General features: G+C 42.3%; 1 protein-coding gene across 1 annotated transcript in view; it reads right to left on the bottom strand.

The window, feature by feature from the left end:
• Nucleotides 1-21924, bottom strand: part of SLC30A9 (solute carrier family 30 member 9) — a 111522-nt gene that overhangs the window by 72480 nt on the left and 17118 nt on the right. The window lies entirely within an intron of this gene.

The raw sequence follows: 21924 nt of genomic DNA on the forward strand, positions 1-21924 counted from the left end.
TACACCATCAAATGATCGTCCAACAAATGATTGACCAATCAGCCACAGCTCAAGGAATCCCTAGCAACCTCAGGAGGAACCCTAGGGTTCCACAAAATCATGGTTGAGAATAGTTGCATTAACGTAATAAAGGAAGGAAGGGCTTCCGTGGCTCTATGTATTATGTTGCCCCTGAATGGCTCCAACAGGAGTAAGGTTCCTTGCTAATAATAAAGCAGTCCAGAGGGGTGGCATGTGTATATTTGCATATTATGGCAAATGCTTCAGGGACTTAAAGCAGTTTAGTCTTCAAAACAGAAGTGATTTGCACATCTCACTTTCATCACAAGTCCAAATGGTAAGGGAGCGATTCTTAATTTTAGAACAGGTGGCAGAGTTCTCCTCCTAGACCAATTGTCCATACAAAACTTCTGGTTTACAGCACAAATACTGCCATATCTATTTGTAGCCAACTTGTAAGTATTAGAGTCCCCCTGGTGACCCTTGAGGTTGGAATTGCTGTATGTACCGTATATACTCGAGTATAAGCCGACCTGAATATAAGCCGAGGTACCTAATTTTACCACAAAAAACTGGGAAAAACTATGGACTCGAGTATAAGCCGAGGGTGGGAACACCAGTGGGAAGAATCGTGCCTCATCATTGGTGTCAGTGGGAGGAATAGTGCCCCATCATTGGTGTCAGTGGGAGGAATAGTGCCCCATCATTGGTGTCAGTGGGAGGAATAGTGCCCCATCATTGGTGTCAGTGGGAGGAATAGTGCCCCATCATTGGTGTCAGTGGGAGGAATAGTGCCCCATCATTGGTGTCAGTGGGAGGAATAGTGCCCCATCATTGGTATCAGTGGGAGGAATAGCGCCCCATCATTGGTGTCAGTGGGAGGAATAGCGCCCCATCATTGGTGTCAGTGGGAGGAATAGCGCCCCATCATTGGTGTCAGTGGGAGGAATAGCGCCCCATCATTGGTATCAGTGGCAGGAATAGTGCCCCATCATTAGTATCAGTGGGGGGAATAGCACCCCATTATTGGTGTCAGTGGAATAGTGCCCCATCATTGGTGTCAGTGGGAGGAATAGTATCCCATCATTGGTGTCAGTGGGGGGGTGGAGGAATAGTATCCCATCATTGGTGTCAGTGGGGGGGTGGAGGAATACTGCCCCATCATGGTGTCAGTGGGGAGGAGGAAAAGTGCCCCATCGTTGGTGTCAGTGGGGAGGAGGAAAAGTGCCCCATCGTTGGTGTCAGTGGGGGGGAGGAAGAGTATCCCATGATTGGTGTCAGTGGGGGGTGGAATAGTGCTCCATGATTGGTGTCAGTGGGGGGTGGAATAGTGCCCCATCATTGGTGTCAGTGGGGGGGAGGAATAGTGCCCAATCGTTGGTGTCAGTGGGGGGTGGAATAGTGCCCCATCATTGGTGTCAGTGGGGGGGAGGAATAGTGCCCAATCGTTGGTGTCAGTGGGGGGGAGGAAAAGTGCCCCATCGTTGGTGTCAGTGGGAGGAATAATGCCCCATCATTGGTATCAGTGACACCAATGATGGGGCACTATTCCTCCCACTGACACTTGCTGACCCCTGTTCCAGTACGGTGCTGCTGCAGCCAGCATATGTGGTTGCAGCAGCACCTAAGCACGGCACACTAACCTGCATCTCCTTCACTCGATTTTCGCGGGGCCGCTCAGCTCCGCCTCCTCGCCAGTGATTGGCCGCCTGTGTGCCTTTCCTGAGCTACAGTTCTGGCGGCCAATCACCGGTGAGAAGGTGGAGCCGAGCAGCCGCGCGAACATCCAGTGGACGAACCGAATGAAGGAGCAGCCGCGCTTCCTGGACCGGATCGTCGTGGGACCGGAGCCAGGTAAGAGACAGCAGCCCCCTGCAGACGTTGACTCGAGTATAAGCCGAGGGGGCCGTTTTTCAGCACAAAAAATGTGCTGAAAAACTCGGCTTATACTCAAGTATATACGGTATTATGAGATATCTTTAATTATGCTACATACTTGATATTTTACCTTACAGATGTTATACATGCATCTCCTCCTGAAGAAGTGAACAAAGAGTCACGAAATGCATCGAGTTTTTGGATGCAATTTTAGTGTAATCATGTATCGACATCTGGATTGTATATGGTCAACAGTATATTTAATTATGTATGAAATGAATCAATATTTTTTTGTATGCAACGATAAATGTATTTTATAATTTTTTTAAACAACAATGTTGGAAACTAAAAGAGAAAAAAAATGGAAGATTTTTTTTTTTTTATTTTACTTTCATGTGATTAGGTATTCTTTGCAAAGTGAAGCTTTACCTCATTTACTAAACTCTGGAGCAAGTGCACTTGCAATGCATTTGCAGTGCGCAGTATATTTTGCTTTAATAAATCAACCCCAGTGAGTCTTCTTAAGTTAGTTTTACTTGAAGTCAGTTTGTCACTACTACAAATGTAAAATTCATAATACAAAATGATTTGCTTCAGGGTAGCATAGAAAACTGTCTGATTTGCACTGCTGGGCACATAACAATCATGCCCTGGTTTGGGGTTTGTGAAAGAACAAGAGTAAGAAACCACGATGGGATATCATATACACTTATGGGTTTTCAGTTATTTAAAAAAGTAACTCCACTTTTGTTTAGAAAAAAATATTCCCCTCTTGCTGATCTGTGTACAATGCAAGAATTTTAGCAAACTTTGTTACAGAAGCCTACCTTTTGGTATTCTGAAGAAGTAGCTGGAGTGATTTCATAATTTCCTATCAGCTCCTGCAGGGCTCGAATGAGGAAAACTGCAGGGTCTGCATCCCTTTAGATGTGATTTCCTTTGGGAGTAGCTCACCAAAATAACATTTTTGTTGCAGGGGATGCTCAAAAACTAACTTGCATCACAGTGCAGACTTCTGGGAAAATCAGCAAGCCAATTACTCAAGCAGGAAATTACATATCTAGGGGGCGTTCTGTACAACATTTGGAAAGGAAAGGTAGTTTTTAATAACATTCAATTACAATATGACTTGTGTTGCAATTGTATGCACTATATTATTTTTATTTTTTTGTTTGCTCATTTTTTCCCCACGAAAATGGAGTTACCTTTAACAATAGAGAATGTAGAAGTAGCTGTAAAACTCTGGGGAATGTAGTGCAGGCCTGAGCTGGGACATTTGGTGGAGATATTCACTGCTAGAGTTCTTGAGAGATAAGAGAAGACAATGATGCCATGATATCACTGTAAGAAACCAACCTGAGTTCAGCTGAAATGTTTCCATTTTCCTTTTATTTTTGAAGCCGAATGCATGAAGCAACAATATATATTTTAGAGTTATTTTAGCCCTTCTACTACTCTATATCCAGCCCTCGCAGGAAGATTATTAACATAGCACTATGTGGGCATATGTGGGTATAGGTCATTTTGAGAACTAAACAATTAATCTTAACCACGTATGCAGACAAAGGCACTGTCCATCCAAGGTTCCCAAATGTTGAAACTGCACCACTTACAGTGGGGATCGAAAGTTTGGGCACCCCAGCTAAAAATTTGTATTAATGTGCATAAAGAAGCCAAGGAAAGATGGAAAAATCTCCAAAAGGCATCAAAATTACAGATTAGACATTCTTATAATATGTCAACAAAAGTTAGATTTTATTTCCTTCATTTACACTTTCAAAATAACAGAAAACAAAGTTTTCAGGAACAGTGGAAGTTAAAGCAAGATCTGGAAGACCAAGAAAAATATCAGACAGAACAGCTCGCAGGATTGTGAGAAAAACAATTCAAAACCCACGTTTGACTGCACGATCCCTCCAGAAAGATCTGGCAGACACTGGAGTTGTGGTACACTATTCCACTATAAAGAGATACTTGTACAAATATGGTCTTCATGGAAGAGTCATCAGAAGAAAACCTCTTCTACGTCCTCACCACAAAAATCATCGTTTGAACTTTGCAAATGAACATATAGACAATGATGCATTTTGGAAACAAGTTCTGTGGACCGATGAGGTTAAAATTTAACTTTCTGGCCCGAATGAGCAAAGGTACGTTTGGAGAAGAAGGGGTACAGAATTTAATGAAAAGAACCTCTGTCCAACTGTTAAGCATGGGGTTGGATCAATCATGCTTTGGGGTTGTGTTGCAGCCAGTGGCACAGGGAACATCTCACGAGTAGAAGGAAAAATGGATTCAAAAAAATTTCAGCAAATTTTGGATGGTAACTTGATGCCTTCTGTGAAAAAGCTGAAGTTAAAGAGAGGATGGCTTCTACAAATGGATAATGATCCTAAACACACCTCGAAATCCACGGGGGATTACATCAAGAGGCGTAAACTGAAGGTTTTGCCATGGCCTTCACAATCTCCTGACCTCAACATAATTGAAAATCTATGGATAGACCTTAAAAGAGCAGTGCGTGACAGACAGCCCAGAAATCTCAAAGAACTGGAAGACTTTTGTAAGGAAGAATGGGCAAAGATACATCAAACAAGAGTTGAAAGACTCTTGGCTGGCTACAAAAAGCTGTGTACTTGCCAAAGGGGGCAGTACAAGATATTAACTCTGCAGGGTGCCCAAACTTTTGCAGATGTCATTTTTTTGTTTTCTGTTATTTTGAAAGTGTAAATGATGGAAATAAAATCTATCTTTTGTTGACATATTATAAGAATGTCTAATCTGTAATTTGATGCCTTTTGGAGATTTTTCCATCTTTCCTTGGCTTCTTCATGCACATTAATACAAATTTTTAGCTGAGGTGCCCAAACTTTCGATCCCCACTGTATATATGTGCGTAAATTACAAAATATTACATATTTTGTTTTGACGTTTACAGACACTATGATAGGGTTATTTTGTTGCAAAAATGTATCTAGAAAAATGGAGATAATGATGAGCAGTGAGTATGAGAAGGAATAGGAAACAGATATTAAAGGAATTAGAGGAATTGAGAGCTGGCCCTTTGAACACTGTGAGCCTGCATTGTATTGATGAGTCTGTTCTGAGTATGTTCATGAGTGTATTTTTTAAATTCTTTTTAAAAAAAGTGCATTTCTACTGCGATGCTACAATGAGATCATTTGCTTTTATTATACAGTCGATATTAAGTGGAAGAATCCTTTCACGCGGTCAGACTATTCGAAATGTGGAAGAGCACCTGGGGATTGTGAAACATTGGTGGAAGAAGTGGAGTATGTTTGGTGCATAGACAAATAAATGGAATGGGCCCTACAGAAGGAAATCCAGAGAAGAAGGTACTATGTTGAGGCCAACTTACTGTTGGAGAAAAAGATGTGTGAAAACACAAAATTTGATATTTAGAATTTGTACATTGGTCAGTTTTAATCACGACTGACTGTAAATTATACATTTTCTCAGCCACCAAATAACATGATGCAAGAAGAAAAAGAGGCACGGACAAGTCTTCTATAAATACCTAGACAGCAAGTTCTGTTGTTACACATAAATTTGTCATAATAGTAACTGGTAAAAGTACATAAGATAAATAAATTATAAACACATACATTTATCATTAGTGATCATACACAATGAAAAAGAAAACTTCTTGTAAAATGCAAACGACTAATGGATTGCAAGAAAATGAATATCCGTTTGTTTTGCCAATGATGGCAGATGTTTTTGTCTTATAAATCTTATACGTGGGAGATGAGGCTTGAAGTAATGCTGTTCAGATATTCAGGATTTGCAATAAGTGACTATTTTGCCACCAGAAACTACTTTTTCACGTGGGTTGAATACAATAGCTGCAGTCATTTTTAAATTATATTATAAAACACTGGCATTACTTATACTTAGAAACATGCCATTGATAATAACAAAAAAGTTAATGAACAGACAAAGCAGGTACACGAGCCATAAGCAGTTCAGTTAAAAAGAGCCTACATACGTGCTTTACACCAGTAAGGTCTGGGCTGCTTTATCAATGGATGAAATAATGCATGGCAGGTGACAGCACATACAATGGTAGGATAAATAAAAGGAAGAAAGTGATTCCAATCTTGGTCTGGAGAGATGGAGCAAAATCAATCCAGAGGCCATTTAGCAGTTCGATCTCCAGGGATTACATGAGCATAGTGCAGCACGCAATTCATCAGCTATAGTTTGTGGCACTTAAGTCCTCATGCACACTGGACGTTTTTACAGCTGCTGTTTTTGGCTTTTGGCTTTTTTTTTCTACAGCCAGTAACCCCCCCCCCAATCATGTTATCCTATGTGTCCATGTACTTTGTATCAGTGTTTAGCATGAAAAAAAAAAAACAGAACTAGTGGGTTTCCAGAAAAGTTTTTTTTAGCTGTAAAAACGATCGCTCTAATGCTGAAAAAGGCAGTAAACCACGGCAAACCAGCGTTTTTGGAAATTTTTTGAGCAAAAGTTGTTTGTTTGTTTTTTTGTATGTGTGTGTATATAAAATGCTAAAAAACACAAACGCGGAAAAATGTGGCTAAACGCTAATGCAAAAATATGCTGACAAACTTGCATTAACAGGACTTTACACAGCTAACGCTACCAGCGTTATTACAAAGCCCAGTGTGCATGGAGCCTAAAAGTTCCACTGAGCAGACTATTCTCATTACTTGTCTGCAGTGTCAGTGCAGATGTAGAAAGGCTAAATACACACAATGCAAAGTTTACAATGGTTTATTTGCAAATTTGCTTGGCATATCTGGGTATATTAAAACTGCTATTATGTTTTACAAGTACAGCTATCCTTTGCATACAGATTCTTATGAAGTGGTTGATACAGGGTGATAATTGACTATTCATGATAATTGCAGTGATTCAAGAAATATATAATGATAGGGAGCCCTTCCTCTTGACAGAGTACTTTAAACAATCAAATCAAGATTTTTGGTGATAATGATAGTGATGGTGATAAATAAAATCTGTTTCACTGTGTAATTATATGGTGTTAGGAGCCTAACAAGTAAAATTTGCATTATTTATAAATGTTTAATTATGAACCTACCAATGGAGAGCCATCTCATTAAGTGTGCCTATTAATCATGATTAACTATAGCTGTAATAGGGTCATAAAAAGCACTGTAAACATATTTAGGCTTTGGTAGACACAACAAGAACATTCACATATTTATTAACCGCTTGCCCTCCTAAGGATTTACCCCCCCTTCCTGACCATGCCATTTCTTGCGTTACGGCGCTGCGTTGTTTTAACTGACAATTGCTCGGTCATGCAACGCTGCACCAAAATGAAATTTACGTCCTTTTTTGCCCACTAATAGAGCTTTTTTTCGGTGCTATTTGATTGCCTGTTTTTTATTTTGTGCGCTATAATAAAGAAAAAGATCGACAATTTTGAGGAAAAAAATATTTTTGACTTTTTGTTATTAAACATGTCCAGTAAAAAAATTCAAAACCAAAATTTCATCATAAATTTAGGCCAAAATATATTGTGCTACATGACTTTGCTAAAAAAAGAAAAATTTTCCATTATGTGTAAATTAATTGGTTTACACGAAAGTTATAGCGTTTACAAAATAGTGGTATATATACTGTGATTTTTTTTTTTTTTACTAGTAATGGCAGCAATAAGCGACTTATAGTGGGACTGTGGCAGGCATTCTGACACTGGGGGGAACTGACTTGGTGTCACTGACATCCCTAGCGACACCAATACAGTGATCAGTGCTTAAAAAAAAAAAAAAAAAAAAGCACTGACACTGTACTAATGATACTGGGCAGGAAAGGGTTAACATGAGGGGCGATCAAAGGGTGCAGGGAGTGTTTTACTAGGGGGCTGTGTCCATGTGCTTCACTGTAAACACACGGCTTTGGATGGCTGTGATGTAGACAGCCATCCAAAGCAGTGTGCCCGAGCTGACAGGGAGGAGAACTGTTAGTAAACAAAACAGTTCTCCTCCCCGTCGATCCTCAGAAAACACCGGGGGCCAGCGAGTTATCACCGGCCAGGACCCGGTGATTGACAGCCGTGAATAGCGGCGCTGGTAGGGAGCGTGCGCGCCCCTTACCCAGTAATGCAAAATCACGTATATATATACACATGATTTTCTGCACCCATGCTGCCCTGTAGCTGTATTTCTGCTATAGGGCGGACGGGAAGTGGTTAAAAAGGTACTTCTTTAGCACTGACAATTTATGCAGCACTTTACATACATACATATATACACATCTATCTATACACACATTTGTTTTTTTGTTTTTGTTTTTTTGTGACAGACTGCCTGGCACAACTGGGTGCCTCTGCCAACCAGTGCTTCCAGCCCTCCAAACCCTTCCAGCAGACCCGATAGCTAGTACCAGCCTTTTACCCCAAGCTTCATACACAGAAAAGATGTTGAGGTAAAACCAAAGGGATAACTGTTTATTAAGAAACCGTGGAGAAAATATGTGGCCTGTAACATCGATCAGCATGACCGTTTTGGTGGTGGGTCAGTGATGGTCTGGGGAGGCATATCCATGGAGGGACACACAGACCTCTACAGGATAGAAAATGGCACCCCAACTGCCATTAGGTATTGGGATGAAATCTTTGGACCCATTGTCAAACCCTACGCTGGTGCAGTGGATCCTGGGTCCTCCTGGTGCATGACAATGCCCAGCCTCATGTGGCAACAGTATGCAAGCAGTTCCTGGAGGATGAAAGAATTGATACCATTGAATGGTCCCCACGCTTGCCTGACCTAAATCCAATAGAACACTTCTGGGATATCATGTTTTGGTAAATCTAACATCACCAGGTTGCACCTCAGACTGTCCAGGAGCTCAGTAATGCCCTGGTCCAGATCTGGGAGGAAATACCCCAGGAAACCATCCGTCGTCCTATTAGGAGCATGCCCGACGTTGTCATACAAGCACATGGGGGCCATAAAAACTACTGAATACCATTTTGAGTTGCTGCAATGAAATTTTAGCAAAATGGACTAGCCTGCTGCATCATTTTTTCACTTTGATTTTTGGGGTGTCTTTGAATTCAGTCCTCCGTAGGTTGATCATTTTAATTTCCATCAAACGATAGGGCATCCTTATGCTCTTAACACATCACCCAGTCGATATCAGCATAGATGTCCAGCATGATATTTTCCCCCTGTTGAGATCTGATGTGTTTCCAAAGTGTTCCTTTAATTTTTTTAGAGCAGTAGTAAAAAAAAAAAAAAATAATATGGTTGCATAAGTGTGCATACCCTTAAACTAATACTTTGTTGAAGCACTTTTTGATTTTATTACAGCACTCAGTCTTTTTGGGTATGAGTCTTGGCAATATTTGCCCACTCTTCCTTGCAAAAACACTCCAAATATGTCAGATTGCGAGGGCATCTCCTGTGCACAGCCCTCTTCAGATCAGCCCACAGATTTTCCACTGGATTCAGGTCTGGGCTCTGGCTGGGCCATTCTAAAACTTTAATCTTCTTCTGGTGAAGCCATTCCTTTGTTGATTTGGATGTATGCTTTGGGTCACTCATGCTGAAAGATTCAGTTACTCTTCATGTTCAGCTTTCTAGCAGAAGCCTGAAGGTTTTGTGCCAATATTGACTGGTATTTGAAACTGTTCATAATTCCCTCTACTTTGACTAAGGCCCAAATACAGCTCAAGAAAAACAGCCCAAACCATGATGCTGCCACTACCATGCTTCACTGTGGGTATGGTGTTCTTTTGGTGATGTGCAGTGTTGGTTTTGCACCAAACATATCTTTTGGAATTACGGCCAAAAAGTTCAAGCTTGGTTTCATCAGACCATAACACATTTTCCCCAATGCTTTTGGGAGAATTCAGATGTGTTTGTGCAAAATTTAGCTGGGCTTGGATGTTTTTCTTCGTAAGAAAAGGCTTCCGTCTTGCAACTCTACCCCATTGCCCAGACATATGAAGAATACGGGAGATTGTTGTCACATGTACCACACAGGCGGTACTTGCCAGATATTCCTGCAGCTCCTTTAATGTTGCTGTAGGCCTCTTGGCAGCCTCAAAGACCAGTTTTCTTCTTGTCTTTTCATCAATTTTGGAGGGACGTTCAGTTCTTGGTAATGTCACTGTTGCGCCATATTTTCTCCACTTGATGAGGACTGTCTTCACGGTGTTCCATTGTATATCTAATGCCTTGGAAATTCTTTTGTGCCCTTCTCCTGACTGATACCTTTTAACAATGAGATCCCTCTGATGCTTTGGAAGCTCTCTGCAGACCATGGTTTTTGCTGTAGGATCCGACTAAGAAAATGACAGGAAAGACCGACTAGAACAGCTGAACTGTATTTGGGGTTAATCAGAGGCACTTTAAATGATGGCCGGTGTGTAATGATACCTATTTAACATGATTTTGAATGTGATTACTTCATTCTCAACACAGCTACATCCTCAGTTATAAGAGGATGTGCACACTTATGCAACCACATTATTTATGTTTTTTTATGTTTACTTCCCCCCCTAAAAGATTTCAGCTTGTTTTCAATTTGAGTTGTACAGTTTATAGGTCACATTAAAAGGCAGAAAAAGTTCTGAAATTATTTATCTTCGTCTCATTTTTTTACATCACAGAAACCTGACATTTTAACAGGGATGTGTAGACTTTGTATATCCTTTTACATACATTACATACATACATAGTATATACACACATATCAAAAACCAGACACATTGTTGTGTAAATCCTGACCATTTATGAGGCTCTGTGTGAAACATTTTCATCTTCTTTTCACACAAAATGACATTTAGAACAGCTAAACTGGCAGCATAAGTACTTAACAGTCTAAAGAAAAGCTTTGAAAACAAAGCTTTAATTCTCCCAAAAGAGCAAAGTTCTTGATGTGGCATTTACAGTTATAAAAACAAGGAAAATACATTTTCTGGCTAAAAAAAAATAAATCAAGGAGGAGAAACAAAGACACAGCCAACAGTAGCAGATGCTCACATTCTGATATTCAGGGTTACCTGCTATATCCATGCAATGTCACAATAAGTAGCACTAATTGCCTCTTCCGGTGAGTAAATAGGTTTGATGCACGGTTTATAGTGGTAAGATCTGTGAGCAGGTCAGCTGTTTTCTATAGTTCTAGACTCTATGCTTTTGAGTTGCTTAAACTTTGCTGCTATTTTCCTATTAAAAAGCTTATTTTCTGACAGCTGAACACAGTTTGCAAAAACTCATATTAGCACAAAAAATAAAACCATAAAGGAGGTACTAAAAACAAGTATCAGTTTCAAAAGAGACATCTAATTTGAGGACTTAAAGCTGAATTCCCTCCCTACCCTTTTTCCCCTAAATTAATGTCTTAGGTTTAAAAAACCTAAGCTAAAACCCCCTTTCCTATTGTGACATGCGATACACCAAGTCCCGAGTCTTCTATCTTCTTCAGTACAAAAGAGAAGGTTCCTTCTTTGGGTATTCATGTCACTGCCTGGGAAATGTGGACATTCCCTATTGGCTATCCAACTGAAGGTCCTCCTAGGATCCAGAAGGCTGCAGTGGTATTATGACATCATGAAGAAGCAGCCAGTTGGCACAGAAAAAGTCTGCAGCGGTGGATCCACTGGTGATCTTTGTGCCGACATGGGTTTTAAGCTCTTTGAATGATATCTAGTACTACTGCAGCCGTGAGCTTGTTTTGTTTTTGCTAAACAGGCTCTGGCACTTGTGTAAAAGAAATGTGGACAGCTAAAAAGCCACCTGATGGCTGTTATGTACTCACGGAGTGCAGTTCCCCCTGCTTCAGTGCTTCCTGGGCTCTCTGAGGTCCTCCCAGGGGCATAAGACCACAATAATTGACATCAGGATGGTGAACGTGAGGCGATGGAGAAACATCAGCTCCTTCATCTCCTCTGCTGAATGTGAATCTGGAAGTGCTCTGTTTTGAGCATTTCCAGGTGCAGAGGTGTCCAAACCCTGGCTGAAAAGCTAATGCACAGTGAATCAGTAGAGGTAGTGAGCCAGTCAACAGTAAATAGCTTCAAACATGCTTGGGCAAGCATAGATCTATACTCAGGCAAAAGAGCTAATAAAAAACAAAAACCAAATAAAAAAAAAAAAAAATACAAAAGCAAAAACGAAAAAAAAAAAAAAAAAAAAAAACTGGGCAGACTCGATGGACCACTTTTTCTGCTGTCACTTTTCTATGTTAATCAAGCACTGGTGTAATTCTGGGAGGAAAAATATCAAACTTAAATCATAGCTTTTATACCCCCCACAAGATTGACTTCTTCTAGAGCAGGGGTGTCAAACACAATTTCATCGCGGGTCACATCAGCATTATGGTTGCCCTCAAAGGGCCAGTTGTATCTTTAACAATAGATGTTAAAAGTCAAGAGTACCCTCCCTTACATCACAATGCACCCCCATTACCATGTGCTCCTGCTGGGAAGAAGCTGGGGGCAGAGCTGGGAAGCTGAAAAGCAGAAAGTGCAGGGTCTGGAGGAGGACCTTCAGAGGAGGGCTGGAGCAAGCTGCCGAAGTCTGCTGAATGCTGAGACCAGGGGAGGTGGACACGAGGGGGTGCTGCAGCTTCACAGAGTGGCGCGGGTTCTGTAGGAGTTCTGTCCTCCTCTCTGCTGCTGACTGCTGAGACTGGAAGGCAGCCTCTCCCCGGCTGCACAGAGAAGCACAGGATCTGGTGGAGGAGTTCTGTCCTCCTTTCTGCTGCCGACTGCTGAAACAAGGTGGGTGGGAAGGGGGTGCTGCAGGACAGGTGTGAGGGCCACATGAAATGGCCTGGCGAGCCGGATTCGACCCACGGGCCTTGAGTTTGACAAGTGTTCTAGAGTGTGTGCTTCTACTTACAGTCAGGAGGATCATCAGCCATTCCAGCTGGTTTAATTGAGCATCATCTCATGTCTTTCCGTTGTTAATATTATGCAATGTGGGGGGGTGATATCCAGCCAGCTTTAGGCAATGGTGCTATGTGACAAGTCTATTTCTTTTACTGCTAAAGGATGAAGAAGCAATCCAAACAATAGTCTTATCATTTCTTAGTACGTAGCATATATTTTCCTTTTTCTGGCTTATGCATGAGGTGTATGCATTTTCTGTTCATTCACTGCTTTTCCTGTAAATGCTGCAACACATACTGCCTTTTCCAACAAGCATACATTCAAATCAATAACAGCCTATTCACAACAAAGAGAATGGTAGATGAGGAATCACCGCGCTACTAGATGTATATAAAGTGAATAAGATGAAAGATTGTCACTGGGAAGGGGTTCCCACCACTATGTTAATATATTATGTGTATTTTTTCAGTTTGAGTACACCTTCGTCTGAAGGTTCAGAAACGCGTTAGGGAGTGACGTCAAGACGCACGCACGCCAACCGGAAGTGTCGCCGCGGCCATTTTGTTGGTTGTATACATGTGGTTTCAACCAAAAGTTTGATCAGTCAGTTCAGAGCCATTGAGGGAGCAATGCTGGAAGCTGGATTTTCCTTTTTTTAATGTGAGTTCCGATTAAATTTGTTTCTATAATGTGAATTCTGCCTAAGAGCCTTTGTTTCTTTATGAGGAATTTGGAGGAGTACCCCTGAAATGAAGGATTGAAAGATATGGATTCCCTATGTTAGCCCATGCTTGAGAATAACTTCAAGAGGGTAATAGTACCTGGTATCATTTTTGGCTGGATTATAGAGGGTACTAGTACCTAGTATCACTATTCACAAGTGGTTGGAGTGATCACGAGTTTTTCACGTTTTGGGTTTTATTTATTGATTTATGCAGTGAAAGAATAAGTATTTATTTATATATTACTTGCACAGGTTTTTTTTTTTTCTTCTCACTTTTTTAAGAGTGGTTTTGTGTTTTGCACAGAGTGAAGTACATATATTTAAAAAAGATAATACACTATGAATTTTCTTTTTCTTTTTTTTTTGAGGTTTTCATGGAATATTTAGGATCAATTTCCTTTTAACTGGATTGAAGTGAAAAATTTGGAACTTGGATTTTGGACACATTGGGATTTTATTTTATTTTATGTAATTTTATTTTTGTGATTTTGAGACACAATTGGGAGTGAATTTAATTTGAACACAATTTTTAAGTTTAAGTGATTAATATTTATTTTGATTGTATAATTTGATTATATTTGTAGATTTTAATTTTGGGTTTTATGCGGGATTTATATGTTTTATCACAAAAAGGATATGTTGAAGTGTGAATCACTGTTGCATGTGGATTTACGCATGTCACGTTGAAATTTTTTTGATTCATATCATTTATTCACGTTCATTTTGTGTACATAAATCAAAATTGGTGCTTTACACACATTAGAGGGCTCTACCTATATTGCTCTGACTATTTAGTGAAGGCAATGCTGCATTCTTTTATCAATTTACAACATAATTTCAGTGTGCTGCAACAAATGCATCATGGTCTTTTTCTTTCACTGATATATTTTTTTTTCCCCAGCTTACAAATATTCTCCCCCCCCCCCCCCCACGTATTGAGAGACTCCTAGTGCAGGCAATTTTTTCTGCTATAGAAGAAAACCACAGAGTGGCATAATGAAGTCTGACTTCGGGGCAACCACTCCACACGAATAATCATACAAACTCAGCACAAGATACAATTTCATGGCAAAAAAAAGAGAATTATCAGGGGATTAAATTCCATTTAATCTAATAAATGTGTGCTGATTACCCTAATATACTGCTACACACAGGGTTTCAAAGACCAGGTTATACAGTCCATTAAAATGTAAAATTAAAAAAAAAAAAAATTGTAACATGCAAAAGGCAATATTTCAGCACCTTCTATTGTTTTCCTCAGAGAGCCAGGTGATCATTTACAGGAGAACACTTTGTGTACATAAACCTTTCACACAGATGACAAGCAAGAACATAGTTCAGACCTAAGACCTTAATTAGACTTATGGCACTTTAACCATCTCCCGCCCGCCATATAGTCCAATGACGGGCGCAAGGTGGTTCTTTCGTACTGAGAGGACATCATATGACGTCCTCCCATTCGCTTCCTCAGACACAGCGGATCACCGATCACGGAAAGAGCCGAAGATGTCGGCTCGGTCATGTGATCAGCTGTGTCCAATCACAGCTGATCACATGCAAACACGGAAATGCCGGTTATCTGCATTTCTCTCCTCTCGAGCTGTCACGCCGACAGCTCGAGAGGAGAGGAGAGCCGGTAATCAGCTTTCCGCAGAGGGGACATGTACACTGATCAGGGCTCTGATGATCAGTGTGCCCTGATGATCAGTGTAGCCCCAGCAGTGCCACCTGTCAAAGTCCATCAGTGCCAGCTGTCAGTGCCCATTAGTGTCACATCAATGCCACATATCAGTGCATACCAGTGCACATCAATGCCACATATCAGTGCCCATCTGAGCTGCCTTTCAGTGTCATCCATCAGTGCCAGTCAGTGCCACCTATCAGTGCTGCCAATCAGTGCCACCTAACAGTGCCATATATCAGTGCTGCCTTTCAGTGCTCATCAGTGATGCCTGTCAATGCCCATCAGTGCCACCTACCAGTGCCTCATCAGTGCCACCTATCAGTGCCCATCAGTGCAGCCTATCAGTGCCCATCAGTGCAGCCTATCAGTGCCCATCAGTGCAGCCTATCAGTGCCCATCAGTGCAGCCTATCAGTGCCCATCAGTGCAGCCTATCAGTGCCCATCACTGCAGCCTATCAGTGCCCATCACTGCAGCCTCATTAGCGCACATCAGTGAAGGAGAAAAATCACTTATTTACAAAATTTTATAACAAAAACTAAGAAAAAATGTTTTTTTTTCAAAATTTTCAGTGGTTTTCGGTTTAAGAAAAAATAAAAAACCCAGAGGTGATTAAATACCACCAAAAGAAAGCCCTGTCACAAAAAAAATTATAAAAAATTCATATGGGTATAGTGTTGCATGACCGCGCAATTGTCATGCAAAATGCAACAGTGCTGAAAGCTGGAAATTGGCCTGGGCAGGAAGGGGGTATAAGTGCCCTGTAGGATAGTGGTTAAAGTAACAGGGATTCCCTTCCTCTGGATACTCCTTCAGACTGGAGAACCTGTCACCCATTGGAGGATCATGCCTTTAAGCCTGCAGAGCCTGTGAGGAGTACCAGTCTGAAGGAGTATCCAGAGGAAGGGAATCTCTGTTACTAGGTGGCTGACCCTAAAGGAGACCTCTGGAGCCTAGCAGACATCTTCCACCAACCGCAGAGCTGCCCATTCTTAGACGGATGTTCCACAGATCACCATCGCACATCATTACTCCCTACGGAGGAATATTTTATATGCGCATATTCGATGTGCATCTAGTAAGCGCATAATCCTACCATTTTTCATATTGGCAGATTTCACATAGGATTTTGGACTGATTTCATTACCCTATTTTTAGCGCTGCACTTTTTATCCTTTATTCTGTGTGTGAATTGACAAGCAAAGCAGCGGCTCAAGAGCGAACCTGCTTGGGTGCCCCCATAGCAAGCTGCTTTCTCTGAGGGCCAGGAGCACTGGCAGGGAACCCAAGGAGAAGGATCTGTTCTGCACTGTGCAAAACCGCTGCACAGAGCAGGTGAGTAGAAGTTTATTTAAAAAAAAAAAAGCCTTTAACATCACTTTAATTGTTTAATTAACAATGGTCATTCCATGTTCAGATGAAACAGAGGGCCAAAATGAGTGGTTGCCACATTTTGTTCAACTTAATGAGACAATGCCCTGGAATCAAAATATGGCTTAATCTTTCAAGATTTTACCACTGATCAGTTCTGGATCTTCAGTCTCTGACTCTCTGCTCTGCCCCTCCAGTGCTCACTTAAGTGCTCAGTGAGGTGCTGAGAGGCTGAGCCACCTGCCAGTCCAGGAATCTGGGTGGATTGCAACCATATGGACAGGATCTTTTCGAAGCCTGGACTGACTGACATGAAAATGGGTCACACAGGGGTGTGTAAATTTTAGAAAAAACTACTTGTCCAGGGACTACATCGGGGTCCCAATCTCCGTGTCCCTCATGACAATCTACTTGTCCTGTTAAAAAATAAATAAATAATAATTTGAACCAAAACCACATTTAAATCTGAGGTGCTTTTAGGAATGTCTGTGGCTTTTAAAACTGAAAAGGGGCTTTATGGCGACTTAAACGTTTAATATTTTTAACATTGCGCTGTTTATCTCCTCACCTCCCTGACTTTCTCCAGCTCTGCACCCGGGGACTAGCAGGGAGGGGAGAGACCTTGCAGTGTAATGATCACCAACTGAAGCGCATCTGCTGGGCGAGTAAATGAGGTGCTGGATCCAATGAAAAAAAAAAAAAAAAAAAAAAAAAACAAAACTAGGGATGCACCAAAATTTCTGTGCTTTTTTTGCATCTCGGCCGACGACCGAAAGGAGTGTTTTCGGCCGTCGGCCGATATAATTATTATTATTATACAGGATTTATAAAGCGCCAACAGTTTGCGGAGTGCTTTACAATATAAGGGAGAAAGTACAATTACAATACATTTCAGTACAGAAGGAATAGGAGGGCCCTGCTCGTGGAGCTTACAATCTAAAGGAAGGGGGAGGTGATACAAAAGGTGATAGCTGCAGGGGATGATCTCATGGAGGTGATTCAAGTACAGTTCTTAGGTGGAGGTGGGGTTGGCTTCCCTGAAGAGGTGAGTTTTCAAAGTTTGCCTAAAGGCAGACAGGGTGGGGGCTGACCGGACATGCTGTGGTAGGGAGTTCCAGAGGATGGGAGGGGCTCTGGAGAAGTCCTGGAGACGAGCGTGGGAGGAGGTGATGGGGGAACTAGAGAGGAAAATATCATGGGAGGAGCAGAGTGGGCGATTTGGGCGGTATCTTTGGATGAGGTTGGCGATGTAGATAGGGGCAGTGTTGTGGATGGCTTTGTAAGCTGTGGTTAGTATTTTGAATTTTTTACGCTAGGTTAGTGGAAGCCAGTGGAGGGATTAGCAGAGAGGGGCAGCAGTCGCTGATCGGTTGGTAAGGTGTACGAGTCTAGCAGCAGCATTCATAATAGACTGATGGGGGGATAGCCTGTGTAACAGTAGACCAGTGAGGAGGGAGTTGCAGTAATCGAGGCGGGATATAACCAAGGCATGGATAAGTTGTTTTGTGGTGTCACTGGTCAGGAAGGGGCTGATTTTGGAAATGTTCCGGAGGTTGAGGCGGCAGGATTTAGCCAGTGAGTGGATGTGGGGCCCAAAGGAGAGGTCAGAGTCTAGGATTACGCCTAGTATCCTGGCATGAGGGGAAGGACCAATGGTTGTGCTGTTGATCTTAATGGTCGTGGGTGGGGGATCGGGGAGGAGGAAATATTACAAGCTCAGTTTTTGAGAGATTGAGTTTAAGGTAGTGATGTGACATCCATGCTGATATGTCGCTTAGTAGATTTGAGATTGATGGGGTGAGCTGGGGAGTGGAGAGATAGATCTGGGTGTCATCAGCATAGAGGTGGTATTGGAAGCCATGGGAGGTTATCAGCTGGCCCAGGGAGGAATTATAGAGAGAGAAAAGGAGGGACCCAAGAACAGAACCTTGGGGTACCCCAACAGAAAGAGGAAGCGGAGCGGCGGAGGAGGAGTTGTATGTGACACTGAAAGTGCGCTGAGAAAGGTAAGAGGAGAACCAGGAGAGAGCAGTGTCACGGAGGCCGATGGAGTGGAGTTTACTGAGGAGGAGTGGGTGGTCGACTGTGTCAAAGGCAGCGGAAAGGTCGAGGAGTATGAGTATGGAGTAATGGCCGTCGGTTTTAGCAGTTGTTAGAAAAAAAAGCACCAATACAGGTGCCGAAAAAACCCCGCCCCTCACCGCTGATGCCGCCACTCAGTAGTTCTCAGCCTTACCTGAGAAACCATCAACTGATCCCGGCGCTAGGCATAGAAATGAGCAAAGGAAAGATGGCCTCCACTCATCTCTATGCCCTTGGAGGACCGGAGCGATGTCCCTTCCGGTTACAGCCATTTATTTATTTATTATTTTTTAAAGCACTAGATGTTTTTTTTGATCCAATGCTTTACATTGCAGAGGAGAGATGTGGGGTCTTATTGACCTCACATCTCTCCATAAAGAGGACCTGTCACTAATTATTTCTATCACAAGGGATGCATGTGTTTCTTGTGATAAGAATAAAAGTGATTAAATTTTTTTTTAAAGGGACAGTGAAAAAAACAAAAAAACATTAAATGAATTTAAAAAAAAAAAAAAAAATTAAAGTGCCCCCGTCCTCGCACGTAGTGGTGAACGCATACGTAAGCCATGCCCACATACGTAAATGGTGTTCAAACCACACATGTGAGGTATAGCCATGAACATCAGAGAAAGAGCAATTATTCTCGCACTAGACCTTTGTAACTTTACACTGCATCACCCATGGAGATTTTTAAGTACCACAGTTTCGCACCATTCCACGAACATGTACAATTTTAAAGGGAGACATGCTGGGTATCTATTTACTGGCCGTAACATCCTCTTTCATATTTTACAAAAAAAAAAATGGGGTGTATATTTTTTTTTAAATCAAAGTGTATTTTTTTCCAAAAAATATATATTCATTTTTAAAAACTGCGCATTTCAGTTTTTGGCCAAGTGCATTTTGAATTTTCGGTTTTGGCACCAGAATTTTCTTTTAGCAATTTACACAAAGCACGCAGAAAAAAAAAATCATCCTCCAAATCCTCGGCAGACCATTCCCCTTGCACTAATGGTCCTCCAATCCGCTGCATGACACGGTCAGAAAGACTCTGACAAATGCCAATAGCTGCCACAGCTGGCTGAGCAGCAGAACCTGCCAGGGAGAAGGAGGCCTTAAGGAGAGACTCCAGCTTCTTATCTGCTGGGTCCTTGAAAACCTATATAATATCCGTAGGATATGTTAAAGATTTATTCAGGGATGAAACAGCTGCATCCACTACAGGCAAACCCCATTTCTTAACAAACATTTGTTCCATGGGGTACAAGAAAGAAAACCTCTTTGGTGGAACAAATGCCCTGTCTGGGTGTTCCCAGTCGGCATACATAGTATGCACCAGAAAGGCCTAAGTACGATGTGAAGGCTTCAAAGAGCCCAGGGAAGAATTGTAACCTCACAGGTTTCGATGGGAGGTAGCCTGAATCCAGACCGTACCATATCAGTGAAGTCTTGAACTAAAAATCTCTGAGACTGCTTCTCTTTAGGCTGTGACTCCTCAGACAGAAATTCTACTGCCTGACCTTCCTCCAGCTCGTACTCATCCTCAGGCTCCACCCATTCGTGCTCCAGGATTGGTGGTTCAAGTGACGGGAATCTATCTATTCTTAGTCCCCTGAGAAACTGATGCAATCATCCCAGCGATCTTATCTTCTAAACCCGCTAAGGCTGAAGCAAGATCATCCGTGGTTACATATGCTGAGGCAGAAGCCCCCGTAGTAGCCACAATGCCAGACAGACGCAGCTGCTCAGACTGCCCAATCGCTTCTGGCCTGTCAGGAGAGGATATCACAGCGGACCTTTGGCTAGGTTCAGGACCTGGTGGTGGTACATTGGTGCCCTTTCCTGTTGCACCTCCCCCACTCTGTTTTCTGGAAGACATTACTTCTAAAACCTGTGCACCTCCTGTGCAGTAATAAACACCAATCTCAAGATACAGCTATGCAAGTAGTGTACTGAAGTAAAAACACTCAATGCAAATGCTGGTCCACGCTTCCCCCTCAGAGGGGTACTCATGTGGCCCTACAGAATAGCCGGCTCTGTGTCCCAGCCACAGGAGATTCCCCAATAGCAGCCGTCCACGTGTTCTGGCCTCCAGATAAACAAATATGGCCGACTTTCATTTCCAGTCGGTACTGCGCATGCGCTGGCTTTACTCTCTTTAGTGGCTGAAAACAGAAGAGCAAGTACATCTCGGGAACAATTGTGAGCACTACCCCTGGTGGAAACTCAGTCACAACACCTCATTTTCCCTCCAATTTAAATCCCTCCATCACAGCGGGCATTATCATACCGACCTTCAAGGACTCAGTCCCCATGCTGAGGGGCCACTGCCTTGGACCCATATAGCACCCCGCTGGAAGCGCCTTGGTCAGATTTAAACCAGCACAGGGTTCCATTTGCGCTGGGTCCAGCGCTATAAGGCTAGATTACAGGCAAAACCTCAAGGATTCTTCTCCTTATCCAGTGAGGCTTGGGTACCATCACCACTTTCTGAATGGATCTGATTAAAGTCCCTGATTCTCTAATGGAACAGTTCTGGACTTTCAGGTATGCTCTACGAGCACAGCAACACTTTCAGTGACCATCCACCTTACAAACACGGGCAAAAAAACTGAAGTACTTCCTGTATAGGAGGGGTTATATAGGGGATGACCTTCTCTCCGATAGGTCGGTCAGTGTCCATTCACCTATCGGTGGCCTATAACCCACATAGTCATGAATAGCCTGCTCTGTGTCCCGTAATGTACGATAAGGAAAGAACCTTTTCTACTTCATTCAGGAAAGTGCACCAACCCCGCAGGATATAATAGAAGTCTATGGCTAACCACAGAAAACCTGTAGGAAAGCTGCAGGTACACTGCACTGCACCCGTGGTCAGTGTGAAAACAGCCCTATACTATTATGCCCAGTGTATTGCTTCACACTGACCTGAAGATCTCTTCATGCCTGCTGCTGGCACCACACTGGAGACCACTAGCCGGAATAAGAGGTGGAGTGAGGTTGATATCACTCTGCATGGGACAGGAGCCAGCACTACAGAGGCGGCATAGGCTTATGTGGCTCTTGCTCCCTACTACAGCTCCAACTTTACAAGCAGTTCCTCTGCATTGCACTCTGTTTGATACTTTGGGATGGAGGGTCCCCCAATAGAGATTAATGAATCATAAAGATCATATTCAGCCAATCACAGAGCAACAACTCAATGCATTTAGGCATATAGACATGGCGAAGACGACTTGCTGAAGTTCTAACCGAGCATCAAAATGGGGAAGAAAGGGGATGTAAGTGACTTTGAACGTGGCATGATTGTCGGTGCCAAACAGGCTT

This window comes from Staurois parvus, unplaced genomic scaffold, assembly GCF_062004578.1.
Source record: "Staurois parvus isolate SC_StPar_1 unplaced genomic scaffold, SC_StPar_1.0 ptg000734l, whole genome shotgun sequence".
Lineage (NCBI taxonomy): Eukaryota > Metazoa > Chordata > Amphibia > Anura > Ranidae > Staurois > Staurois parvus.